The sequence below is a fragment of the Lathyrus oleraceus genome, chromosome 2, assembly GCF_024323335.1.
Source record: "Lathyrus oleraceus cultivar Zhongwan6 chromosome 2, CAAS_Psat_ZW6_1.0, whole genome shotgun sequence".
In the NCBI taxonomy this organism is placed as follows: Eukaryota; Viridiplantae; Streptophyta; class Magnoliopsida; order Fabales; family Fabaceae; genus Lathyrus; species Lathyrus oleraceus.
This window is the reverse complement of record NC_066580.1, coordinates 129,614,985-129,627,011: the sequence shown is the minus strand read 5'-3', so window position 1 is coordinate 129,627,011 and position 12,027 is coordinate 129,614,985. Positions and strand designations below refer to the sequence as shown.

The 12,027-nt window shown below is 37.6% G+C and overlaps 1 pseudogene; it reads left to right on the top strand.

Annotated features, from left to right (window-relative positions):
• Positions 1-6,050: 6,050 nt before the first annotated feature.
• On the top strand, positions 6,051-7,490 carry LOC127122225 (uncharacterized; annotated as a pseudogene).
• Positions 7,491-12,027: the final 4,537 nt, after the last annotated feature.

Genomic DNA, 12,027 nt, shown 5'->3' with positions numbered 1-12,027 from the left:
AAAGACAAATCCCAGCAGTGTGCAAATTTCTACGGTTCTTGGTATTCAATCCCTGTTTACCCTGAAAGTCTGACAGCCGTTGCTCTCATCCGTTCGGGTTCCCAGTTGATTGAATAGGGGCAGCTGTAGCACCTCAAATTTGCACCCTACCATTTTGTACATTCATTTCATACTAGGTCATAGCATTAACAATGTCCACTGCATAACATTGCATCGTCCATATGCCCAAGTGCAAGCTCAGTTGATGAATCAAGACAAACTGATCAGGAGAATCAGTCAATCAAGCAAGCAAGTGCCATTTTTATTGAGACAAAGCCCTAGGGTTGATTTTTCACGCTCATATGGTCCAAGGATCATTTTGAAGTGGCTTGGCCAAAGATTGGATGCTCAGAAGTCACCGGTCATTGTTCAGTCAACCAGAAACCCTAGAAAGTCAACTGTGGTCAACTGTGCCCGATTTTATGGATTGGAAGGTGGGAAATGGTTTGAAAGGCTTCATTCATGCCTATATGAGTCTCATTTGACATATCAAAGACCAAGGTCGAAGGAATTGAAGTCAGACAGAAAATTTCCAAAAATAGCAGGTGACCTGTATTTTCAGCTGCCCAAAATGGAAACTTTTTCTCCTCAAAATAACTTCATCATACAAGCTTCAAATGGAATTTTGTCCAACATGAAAGTTGAAGATCTTGTTCTCACCTTTCCAAAAAGTCCAAGAACTTGAAATTATCATGGGTGGTTTGCAAGATATGGTCAGATGAATTTCAAAAAAGACCCGTAATCAGGAGGGCATAACTTCCACATGGATTGTCCAAATTGCAAGTTCTTTATATGCACAAACTCCATTTGACATGTACTTTCATGGTGAATCATTGGATTTTTCCAAAAGTGGCCAATGCAAAAAGTCACTTTTCAACTGGACTGTTAAATTGGACCAGGGGCAAAATTGTCCAACCTGTGAAATAATTGGAATTTTTGAGTGGGGATTTTTGCAACACCTCATGAATGGTATTTGAAATGTGTTGGAATCATCATTTCATGCCTAGGCCTTGTGGTTTGGAATTTGGCTTGAAAAATGAAAGTGCAAAATTGGACATAATGCTATCACATGGTGAAATTGCAAAATACATGGCCAATGGAGATGGGACTTGTTTCTACACATCACATATGGTATTTTGGACTTGCTTGAATCAAATTTGAGCTGGCATGGGCTTGTATGTGGAAGTTGCATTTTGGCCCTCACTTGAAATTGGACATTTCACTAATTTTGGCAATTTGGCTAATTACACAACTAATCATGTTTTAAGCTACCATATAAAAGCTTAATCATTCCATAAACATAACAGAATTTTCATTCATCACAAACCAGATCCAAAATCATCAAAAATCTCCAAGATCCTTCAAGAACATTCAAAGACAAAAGTTCATCAAACTTCTTCAATTTGGCATCAATTCGCAAAATTCGTGTTGCTGTGATCTTGTAGCATTACACTCTCCATCTGTTTTGCATTTTCCGCATCCAAAGCCGTGCCAAACTCCACTGTCCAAAGAAGCTTTTTCAATGGTGATTGTTGATTCTGAACAATAGGAGCAAGATCGAAGGAATCCAAGCTTCACATCATCTTTCCTGTAGCTTGTACTGTTGCTGTTTCACAAGATCGCGCGCCAACTCGTCCTAATTCGCTGCTGCCATAGCAGGTAGGTGCAAGTTTCGACCTCAAGCTTTCGTTCAATTATTATATGCGTGTTGAAGTGCGTATTACGTAGAGCATCATGCTACTTTTAGAATCGCAAATGGTTGATTGTGTGCTGAGAAATCGCGACTCGAAGTTTGAATCTAAAACCCTAGATCACTCGATCCTTGAGATTTAGGAAGTTTTAGGTTGATTGGAATGTATATTTGTAATCTACATGTTGTAACGGTTCGAACGGACGTACTCTCATGCATTTTGGTTAGGATTCGTGGATTTAGCGTTCTTGAGCCATTGTTCATGTTTCTGGAAATCTTTGAGTTGAAGATGATGAGATTTGTGTGGTTTGATCCAATTTCTGGTTTGAAAATTTGAAAAACGCGTTTACCGCCCCCGCCACTGAATATTACAATTCTGCCATTATTGTTTTAATTTAATTAATTTCAATTAATTCTAAAAATCCAAAAAAATTACATAACATGTTTAATAAATCATAGAAAAATATAGAAAAATCATAAAATTGTGAAAATTATTTTGTTGACTTTGTCATTGAGTGTAGATGATTTTTGACCTATTGGTCAAAGTTGTGCATGGGATATTTTTCATTTGACCTAGGGTTTCTTCCACATGTGTATATTTTGATACCTTAGACTAATTTGATCATGAAATTCTCATATTGTAAAATAAATGTCTGGAAATTTTTGTGATGATTGTTGACTGGATGAGGTTTATTTCCATATAAATTTTATGCATTTTTGATACCTGGTCTTTGAGTTACAATTTTTTGAACTTAGGTGTGACAATTTGTGTCACACCTCATAATGCCAATTTGTTGGATTTTTTAGCATGACCTATCCTTGTTAGAATTGTTTGAAATTTGGTATGGATGCTCATTAACATGTTAGGATCCTTTGTGAATTTTTGTGGAATTGTTCATTGTGTTTTCTAATTGATCATGGTTTTTCATTTCTGATGATTGAATTTGCAAGCTCATGTGACCTAGGCTGGTAGATTCATTGAGAAATGCTCATATTGTATTGTATGTTCATGAAATTTAATATGCTTGTAGAAGACACATGTTAGGACCTCCCTGTTTTGGTCTCATCCATTTCTTTTTTGTTTTCATTGAGTTATGAATTTTTGAAGTGGGAGCATGTGTTGATGTTGTGATTTGGAGCCTATAATTGTGTCTGTTTTTGTTGATTTTCATTGACATGATTCCATTTGCCCAATTGAGCTCAAATTTGACATGGTAGACCTTGAATATCCCCTGTTTAGGTGTAAATTGTTTGAGAATTTTTGGGATTGTGTTGATGTGGATTTGAATGCAATAGTTCTGTTTGTAGGCTTAATGCTTCCTTTGAACTAGTTTTCCTTATTTTATGCATAGAATGAGCATGATGAATGATATGACCATGAAATTTGGTAGAATAGTTCCTGACATGTGTAGCTTTCATTTAGCTTTGGTCCCATCCATTTCCCATGTAATGTCACTGTTTACCATTGAATTGAAGTTAGCATACATTTGTAGACTTCATTTGATGTTGTTTTTGCATGCCTTGACATGTCTAATTAATTCCTATAGCTCCTTTTATCCAAATTGCTTGAAAATTGACATGTAGCTTGTTAAATGTCCTCTGTTTAGGATGTAATTTTTGTGAAATTTTTGGATCCATTTTGGCATTTATTTGGATGTGATCTTGCTGGTTTCTTTTATATGATCCATGTTTGCCTCTTTTGCCATACATGTTGCATGAAATAAAATGTGTACATAGTTTGGATATGGGACCAATTGGGATCCCTTTGTTATTGAAATAGCTTGACTTTGATCATGAATTGGTTGCTGTTTTAGGATTTTTCCATCTTTTTGACCCTAGGCTAGTCCTAGTGGTCATGTTACTTACATTTGAAGTTGATTGTGCCTTTTCAGGTTAAGAAGTTAAGGATTAAGGCATTTGTTTCACATTTGGGATTGTGTTGCTTGACCTATAAACTAATGTGTTTGTTTTGTAGGATGTTGGTTCACATTGAGCTTTGTGCTATGATCATTATTGTTTGGTTATGATTGTACATTGTTGTTTCTTATATTGTTGTCTGATTATGAATGGGATGCTGATTCTGTTTGACTTTTGTACAGGTACACTTAGTTGCTCAGTTCTCTTAAGAACTTGCATTGCTTTGCTTATAAGCAATTAGCATTGAGGTATAGAACTTTCTTCTTCATGTAGTCTGGAGACCCGGCTGTTACCGGGCTGGGCAAACTGTCTGAAGTCCTCCTTAAGAGGCAATGCTTGTGTATGTTTATATTTGTCCCAAGCAGGAAAAGTCCTCATTTGAGGCAATTGGTGGAAGGTAGGGATAAGCAATCTATCCCCCACTATTCTGTGAGTCTTCTCCTTGCTCCCATTACATGGTTGTAGCATTGAGATCCAAGCCCAAGATCTTGTACATTGTACAGTCGAGTCTATGTCCTGAGCGTAGAAGGGTCCCCCCATTCTGGACCCACGCTCCCTTGTCTGATGCTCTCTCTGACTTGAGATAGAAGCAATGAGGCACACCCCTCATCACCTTTCATCTAGCTTCACCTTAGCCCCTCAATGGCAAGGTTAAGAGCTAACCTGACCCCGATACAGAGGCTTGTTTGTTGAGGTTGATATGACCCCTCGACTAAAGCCTAGCCCTGATGTTTGAGCCCCTTGTTGGTGTGTTTATTTCATGCTGTATATGTTTGTGTGGTGTGATTGTATCCCCTAGGTTTGCTAGACTCCGCGTAGTCTCGTTTGCATGACAATTAAGGTAGCACGGTTCCTTCGTATAGGACTTCCTTTCTTGCTTGAGCTTTCCTAAAACACAAACAAACATTATCCCCTCTTAAGGATACGTCAACTCCTTCTACCACAGGTGAGTAAGTCTCCAAAGGTCGAGCATCCGGTCGATTGCGTAGTGACGTTGTCCACTTAAAAAACACAAACCAACAGGAATAGTTTAGCCGAACTACGGCAACTCTGATTCTCATGTTCAGGTGAGATACGTAGGCACGAGATGCGATGTCTTGTCGAGTTTGACTAACGACTAACACTAATTCTTTTCTCTCGCCCTCGTTGCGATTGAGACCTTCCCCTTCTCTTGCCCTAGTTGCAATCGAGACCCTTCTTCTTCCTGTGTTGGTGTTAGGAGGTGGATGTAAGCCCAGCGATTGGCATTCCACATCCTGTGTTTTGTTGTGTGCTTGGAAGCTGATGTAAATCCATCGAGTGGCATTCGGGTTCCAGTGTGCGTGTGTTTTGGTTCGGATGCTGATGTAAGCCCAGTGATTGGCATTCAGGCTCCATGTTTGCCTCCTTGTGTGTGTTTTTGGTTCGGATGCTGATATAAGTCCAGTGATTGGCATTCAGGCTCCACGTTTGCCTTTGCCTGCATTTGTTCGTGTGCGTGTTAGCCGAGCTACGGATGCTCTGATTCTCCTTCGTCCAAAGGAGATACGTATGCATAGGATGCGACATCCTAGCGAGCATGTGTCGTTTCCCCAGTCCGAACTACTTTGACTCTGATGTCTATGCCTGATAGACTAAGTAGGCCCAGGATACGATGTCCTGCCGAGTCAGTCTTGTCTGTTTTCTTGTGTCTCTTTCAGCCTGTGTAGATGTGTGTTTTGAGCAGTGTTGTAGCAACCATTTTCCTTCCTATTGTGCGTGGATCCCGTCGAGTACGACGGATGCGTAGGGGTGCTAATACCTTCCCTTCGCATAACCGACTCCCGATCCCATTCTCTTTGGTCGCGAGACCATGCTTTTTTCCAGGTTTACTCTGAGCGTTTCCTTTCCCTCTTTTGGGATAAATAACGCACGGTGGCGGCTCTGTTGTTCTTGTTTTCCCGCCGGTTTTTCGCGTAACGCGACAATAGTATCCGCCTCTCCAACCACAACCAATACCTGCAATCACCAACAACTTCTGCAACATCACCAACAAGAACCAACATCCTGCAACATTGCCAACATTTTGCATCAATCCAAGGAACACAAATTAATACTGCTACATCATAACCCATGGCAAATCATGATGCACAAGTTTCAACATACATAATTCAGCAAGCTACTATTATCTTTGCATTTTTTGTCTAATTTGTCCTCAACAACTGCCAGTATGAATCAAATATTCAGTTTTAGAAAACAAGAAATGCATGAATTCCAATTATGCTCTGCGGAAAGCAGTCGTGTTCATTAATGGGAATAGAATTAAAACAACAGAAAGTAATAATCTTGCATGCATTCAAGCCAAAAATTGTACCACTGGTAGAATGGAGAGGATTCTCGTGCTCCAAGGTGCAGACTGCTGAAAAGGTGTTCGTTGTGCTTTGTGATGATATTTGTCAAGGACTTATATTCAGTTCACATCACAAAGGTCAAACAGTATCAAGTAGGAGATAATATTGAGTTCACTTTCTTAACAAGGAAGAAGGATTCATTTACTCTTTCGCATAAAAATAAACAAGAGACTGGTAACTCATCATGTGGCTAAGGAGATGTATGTAACCCATTTTCTAAGTTCAGACTCACATTAGATGTAGATTTCTCAGTGAGGCGTGCAATATCAGATCTAGATGGTTGGCTGGCCAGAGCGGATTGAAGTCTTGTCGATGACCTGGAGAAGCTTCCATATGTTAGTGCTGCAATGCAACAACTAAAACAGAGAAAGAAGTATTGGAATTAGTACAAGGCTTCTAACAGTGAAAAATCTTCTAGCCTCATTGATTATGCACTCTAGGTACCATCAATATCTGCAAATGTTGTGGATACTGATGACAACAACTGTTCTAGTGAATCAATAACTTCCTCTACTGATTTCCCCGATCAAAGCAAGGTTGTAGCAATGGATAAATCAACTACTGGATGCTGTCAGGATGAAATTTTGGACCTGGAAAAGTTACTTGTCGAGCAGGAAATGAACTTGTCTTCTTCATAAGAGGAGAAAAAGAATGAATTCAAGGCCATTCAAATGGCATTCGAGATGCAAAGGAAAATGACTCTTACAAGTTTTATCAGGCTGCTGATGGGCAACATCTAATTCTTCATCCTTTGAACACTAACTATTTACTGCACCATTATGGTAGCTATGACAAGATCCCTTACATAATAAGTGGAAGAATTCTACAATTGGAGACAGTTACTCAATCTGAGGCTGTGAGAAGGCGGTATCGATTTCTTAAGTCATTTTCCATTAACCACAACTTTTCAGCTTTGTGAAGTTGATTTGAGTAAGATGTTACCTCCTGAAGCACTGGCCCCATTTTTGGATGAAATAAAGAACCGTGCAAGCCAGAGGAAGCAACTTGCATAGAAGGAACTGAAAGAAAAATTGAAGGCTGAAGCTACTTCTAATTATGCTCTTTCCATGTCAACCCACTCTCAGTTTATTTCTCGTGATGATCCTCCCACGTTCTCCCTAGATGACTTTGAAGCTCTAGGAAATTCCACTCTGTCATCAAGTCCTCAAGTTGTTGGTGAGAGGAAATTGTTCTCAAGTGTGACTAGGTTTGGTTTTGCTGCTGCTCATGATTCTCCATCCTGTCAAGCATAAGAAACTAGCTATTTACATAATAACAATTCAATCGCGGATTCTTCTAGTACACCAGGATTGAGGAATGGAGAGACACTATCATACTCCAATATCATATCTAGAGCAGAATCTAATGGAAGTTCAAATGCACCGAAGACAAATGATCTCTCAGATGCAACCATCAAACTTGCAAGCTTCTGCAGCAACTATACAGCAGAACAATGCTGTGAACTTGCAACATAGTTCTATGTCTGGTTTATCAACAACATAACAAAACATGTTGAATACAATTCAACCAAGTAATAGTGTAGACGTTGGGCAAGGCAATTCTGCGAACTCTCTGCAACAGGCTCCCTTGAGCTCCCTTCAACAAAACAATGTTAGCACTCCTCAATAGACCAACATCAATTCATTCTCATCACAAGGTGGGGTGATGTGATCCAACCAAATCCACATCGAAGCTGCTGCGACACAAACACACAAAAATCAGTTTAATTCAAAAAAATATGCAAACTTTTCAGCTAAGTAAGTTACGGTGGTGAAACTTTTTCTTACCAACGGTGAAGTTTTGGATATGGAGAGGAATTGAAGGAGGGGCCACAAACTGGGGATGAGGACAAAAGCTCCAAACGGCTTTTGTACGAACACGCTCCACTACCCTGAAGAAACACAACAGAGAGAAAGAAAGAGTTACGAGTCGTATATAAGAGGGACTATTGTTCACAAAGAAAACCCTAAGAATTTTTTACGGCGAGAAGGTGAAAACTCTGAGAGCCAAGAGCCGACATTTCTTGAAGAGAACCAATCACGTTTGGAAGAAAGATTCACGTGACGCTGCCCTTCCCAATCGCTTCCGGCTTTGTCGCCACTGGTGAGTTTCCTGCTTCTTTGACCACACGCATTGATTCTTGCTTGATCGAAAGTAGAGGGAGAGCTATTTATGTTTAGCTTCTAGTTTTTCTTTGATTGTTGCGTCGTTCTAAATATTGTGAATGCGCGATCCATGATTTTGTTTTTGTTGGTGGTTGCTCCCCTCCCGTTCGCGACGGTAGAGAGAAGGAGAGAGGTTCCTGGGGATGGAGAGCAAGTTGGTTTCTCTCGAGAGGGAGAGGACCATTTGGATACGTTAAATTCTTTTCTTTGTGTCTTTTTCATATTTTTTTACTCCATTTATGTTTTGTCCATCGGTACTACCAGCTTTCTTTTTAAAATATTGAATTCCACGTTTCATTGTTCCCAAGGCTGGCCTTTCACCTTCATTTACCTTTTTTCATTAAAGCCAACAAACCAACTATTATTGTTGGCAGACTTTTCATTTCCGTCACCCAACAGCCAGGCGGCTAGGGTGACCGTTGAAATTCCCTCCTGGCCCTTTTCGCGCTTGGACATTGCTGGAGTGGGCCTCCACCGACCCGAATCAGGGACTTAGGTTCGTGGGCCTTAAACAAACCTAATTCGGTGGCCCATGTTTGGCCCTTTTCGTTTTTTTCTTTGGGAGTTTTCCGGTTAGCACACGTTTTATTGGTCTTAATCTAGCAGTAGGCAAGTCTTGGCTGGGTGGAGGTGGAGATAGTTCATCTCCCCCTTAGTCCTGGGTTCGATACCCATATGTGTTATTTTGGTTCTTCAACATTTCAATTTCTCATATTTTCTTTAATGCTCGTATTTATGTTTTAACCTAATTTCTCCTATTCTCATTTTTTTAGTGTTTCCCTATTTATTCATCTTAATTGGCAAAGCATCGATTTTAATTTATGGATTCAACTACTCTCATGTTGTTTATCCATGATTATTTTATTGAGATAACAATAGAATTTCGCCGCGTTATGATTAATCGCATATGACATTTCAATTATTATTAATATGTGCAAACCGACTTTGAGCACATTATTTAGGTTTTGTGTGTCCCTCAATTTCCATTCGTCCACATCCCGATGTTGTTTCTTTCAATTTAGTTTTTGAGTGATTTATAAATATAACTTGTTGTGTTGTTTATTTTCTTCACATGGCTTACTCTTGGGCCTTCTCACAATGAGACAATTCCCTTGCACCTACACTCATGCATTGTTTATTCATTGATTGGTCCGATTTAATTATTTCATTACTTTGAATCCCCATTCGATAAAATGTACCCCACTCCCATGGCATGTAATAATTTTATCGCTTTTTATTTCTTTATTTGCTTGACTGTTTAGTTAGCTACTAACACATGAATAAAATCAACCATTTCCAAAAGATCAAAAATAATGACTCGATCCAACGTCGAGTATTTTCTCAATAAACAAATCATGCCATTTCTTCCTCCCATTCTATTCCATTTCTTTCAAACCTTCATCAAATGCTTGATCCAACGTCAGCCATTTTCACAATAAAAACCCAAAAAACTTAATTCATATTTAAAGAGCTTTTCAATAAAGATGGAAATGGAACGTGGTGGATACCACGCACTCCTGAGACTAGGGTTTGAGATGGATGTCTCGCCTATCCTAGCTCTCGTCATCGTCCAAATCTATCCATTCTATTTCTCTCAAACATTCTTTCAAATTTCTCTTAAACATCCATCAATGCTTGATCCAACGTCAAGCCATTTTTCATAATAAAACTAAAAAATAATTAATTCCTATTTAGCACTTTTTCAATAAAGATGGAAATGGAACATGGTGGATACCGTGCACTCCTGAGATTAACATTCGAGGTGGATGCCTCACCTATCTTAGCTCTCGCCATCATTTAAAATTGTCAATGCAGTTTTCCTCAAACCCTTTCTTAATCAAATTCAAAACACTTAATCCTTGTTAAACACTTTTGCAAATAAGATGGAAATGGAACGTGGTGGATACCACGCACTCCTGAGACTAGGAATCGAGATGGATATCTCGCTCATCCAAGTTCTCGCCATTATTCAAAACACATCAAACCAATCAATTTCTTTTCTCGCCGCTGTGCGATTGACTATTTAAACCTTTCTCGAACGAAAGGTACTTTGTTTCAAAACAATGCAAGGCAATGTTTCTCCACCTGTTTTGGGTAGTCCAACAATGTTTTCGTCGATTTGACACAAAGTAGCTTTCGCTAAAATCGACCAACAAACAAACATTTTTCTAACCAGAACTACGTAATCCTTGATTTCTATGTTGAGATACGTAGGAGCAGGATTTGTAAATCTTGTCAGGCTCACTAATAAAAAGCTTAGGTTTAGTCCTTCATTGAAAAATCCAAAAACATTCTCCTCTCTTCCGCTCTTCCTTTCCCCACCTAATAACTCGAGAAGCCTAACATTTCAAACTAACACTAACGCGCACAACTAACCTAACGGTTCCCTTTGAGTACAACGGACGTGAGGGGTGCTAATATCTTCCCCTCGCGTAATCGACTCCCGAACCCTGATTTGGTTGCGACGACCATAATCATTGTCGTTCTTTCTTGGGTTTTATCGATATTTCCCCTTTCCTTTTTAGGAATAAATAAAGTTTGGTGGCGACTTTGTTCAGTCCATCATTGCGAGCGTGCGATTGCGCTTCACTAGGTCGTGTTCTCATTTTTCCGAGGTGCGACACTTATATACGGTTAGAACTATTTTCCATTCATGATATAACATGTGGAGTTAATCTCCTATTTTTGGAAAAATAAATGTACGACAAAGTCATGTTTTGGTAGAGGATCTGAATGTGACATTAAGTTTTGGACAAATATCGCCTTATGAATGAAAAAAGCACCAAAAATATCATTGGAAATGCACCTATCTTTTATCCTTTTTTTAAAATAAACAATTCAATTAAAAAAGTTAAAATAAAATAGACTTAAATCTTTAACCTTATATATATATATATATATATATATATATATATATATATATATATATATATATATATATATATATATATATATATATATATATATATATATATATATATACATATATATATATATATACATATATATATATATATATATATATATATATATATATATATATATATATATATATATATATAATTAGTTAACCTAAGTATTAATTAGAGAATCAAGAAAATTGTTGAAATCTATGATCGTAGCTGTAAATGTAGTATCTTCTCAAAGTTTTGTTTTTGACACAAACAATATTAACTCTTTTTATTAATCAAGTGATGCTCAATATGAGGAGGAATTAAATTATAAGTAAAAAGTCTAGTCAAGTTAAAAATACTTAGTCGTAAATGTAATGTTTCCTCAATGGTTTTAAAAGGTGTAACTTTAGGGACGCGGCAGAAATATTTTGGGAAATAAGTCATTAATATTGTATTGGAAATATAAAGTGGCTTATAATTTGGGACATGTATTTTATAAAAAATGATTTATAATTTGAGATAGAGGGAGTAGAATTTTACAATGTGTTAAAAAACATAGAATGAAGAATAGACGGAGAATGAGATTCGATCTTTTAGATTAACATTTTTTTAAAGGACTATTCTTACATAGAATTTCTTATATACTGTTAGAACTGTTTTCAATTCATGATATAACATGTGGAGTTAATCTCCCATTTTTGGAAAAATGAATGTACGGCAAAGTCATGTTTTGGCAGAGGATCTGAATGTGACATTAAGTTTTGGACAAATATCGCCTTATGAATGAAAAAAAGCACCAAAAATATCATTGGAACTACACCTATGTATAATCCTTTTTTTAAATTAACTATTCAATTACAAAAATTATAATAAATATATATATATATATATATATATATATATATATATATATATATATATATATATATATATATATATATATATATATATAT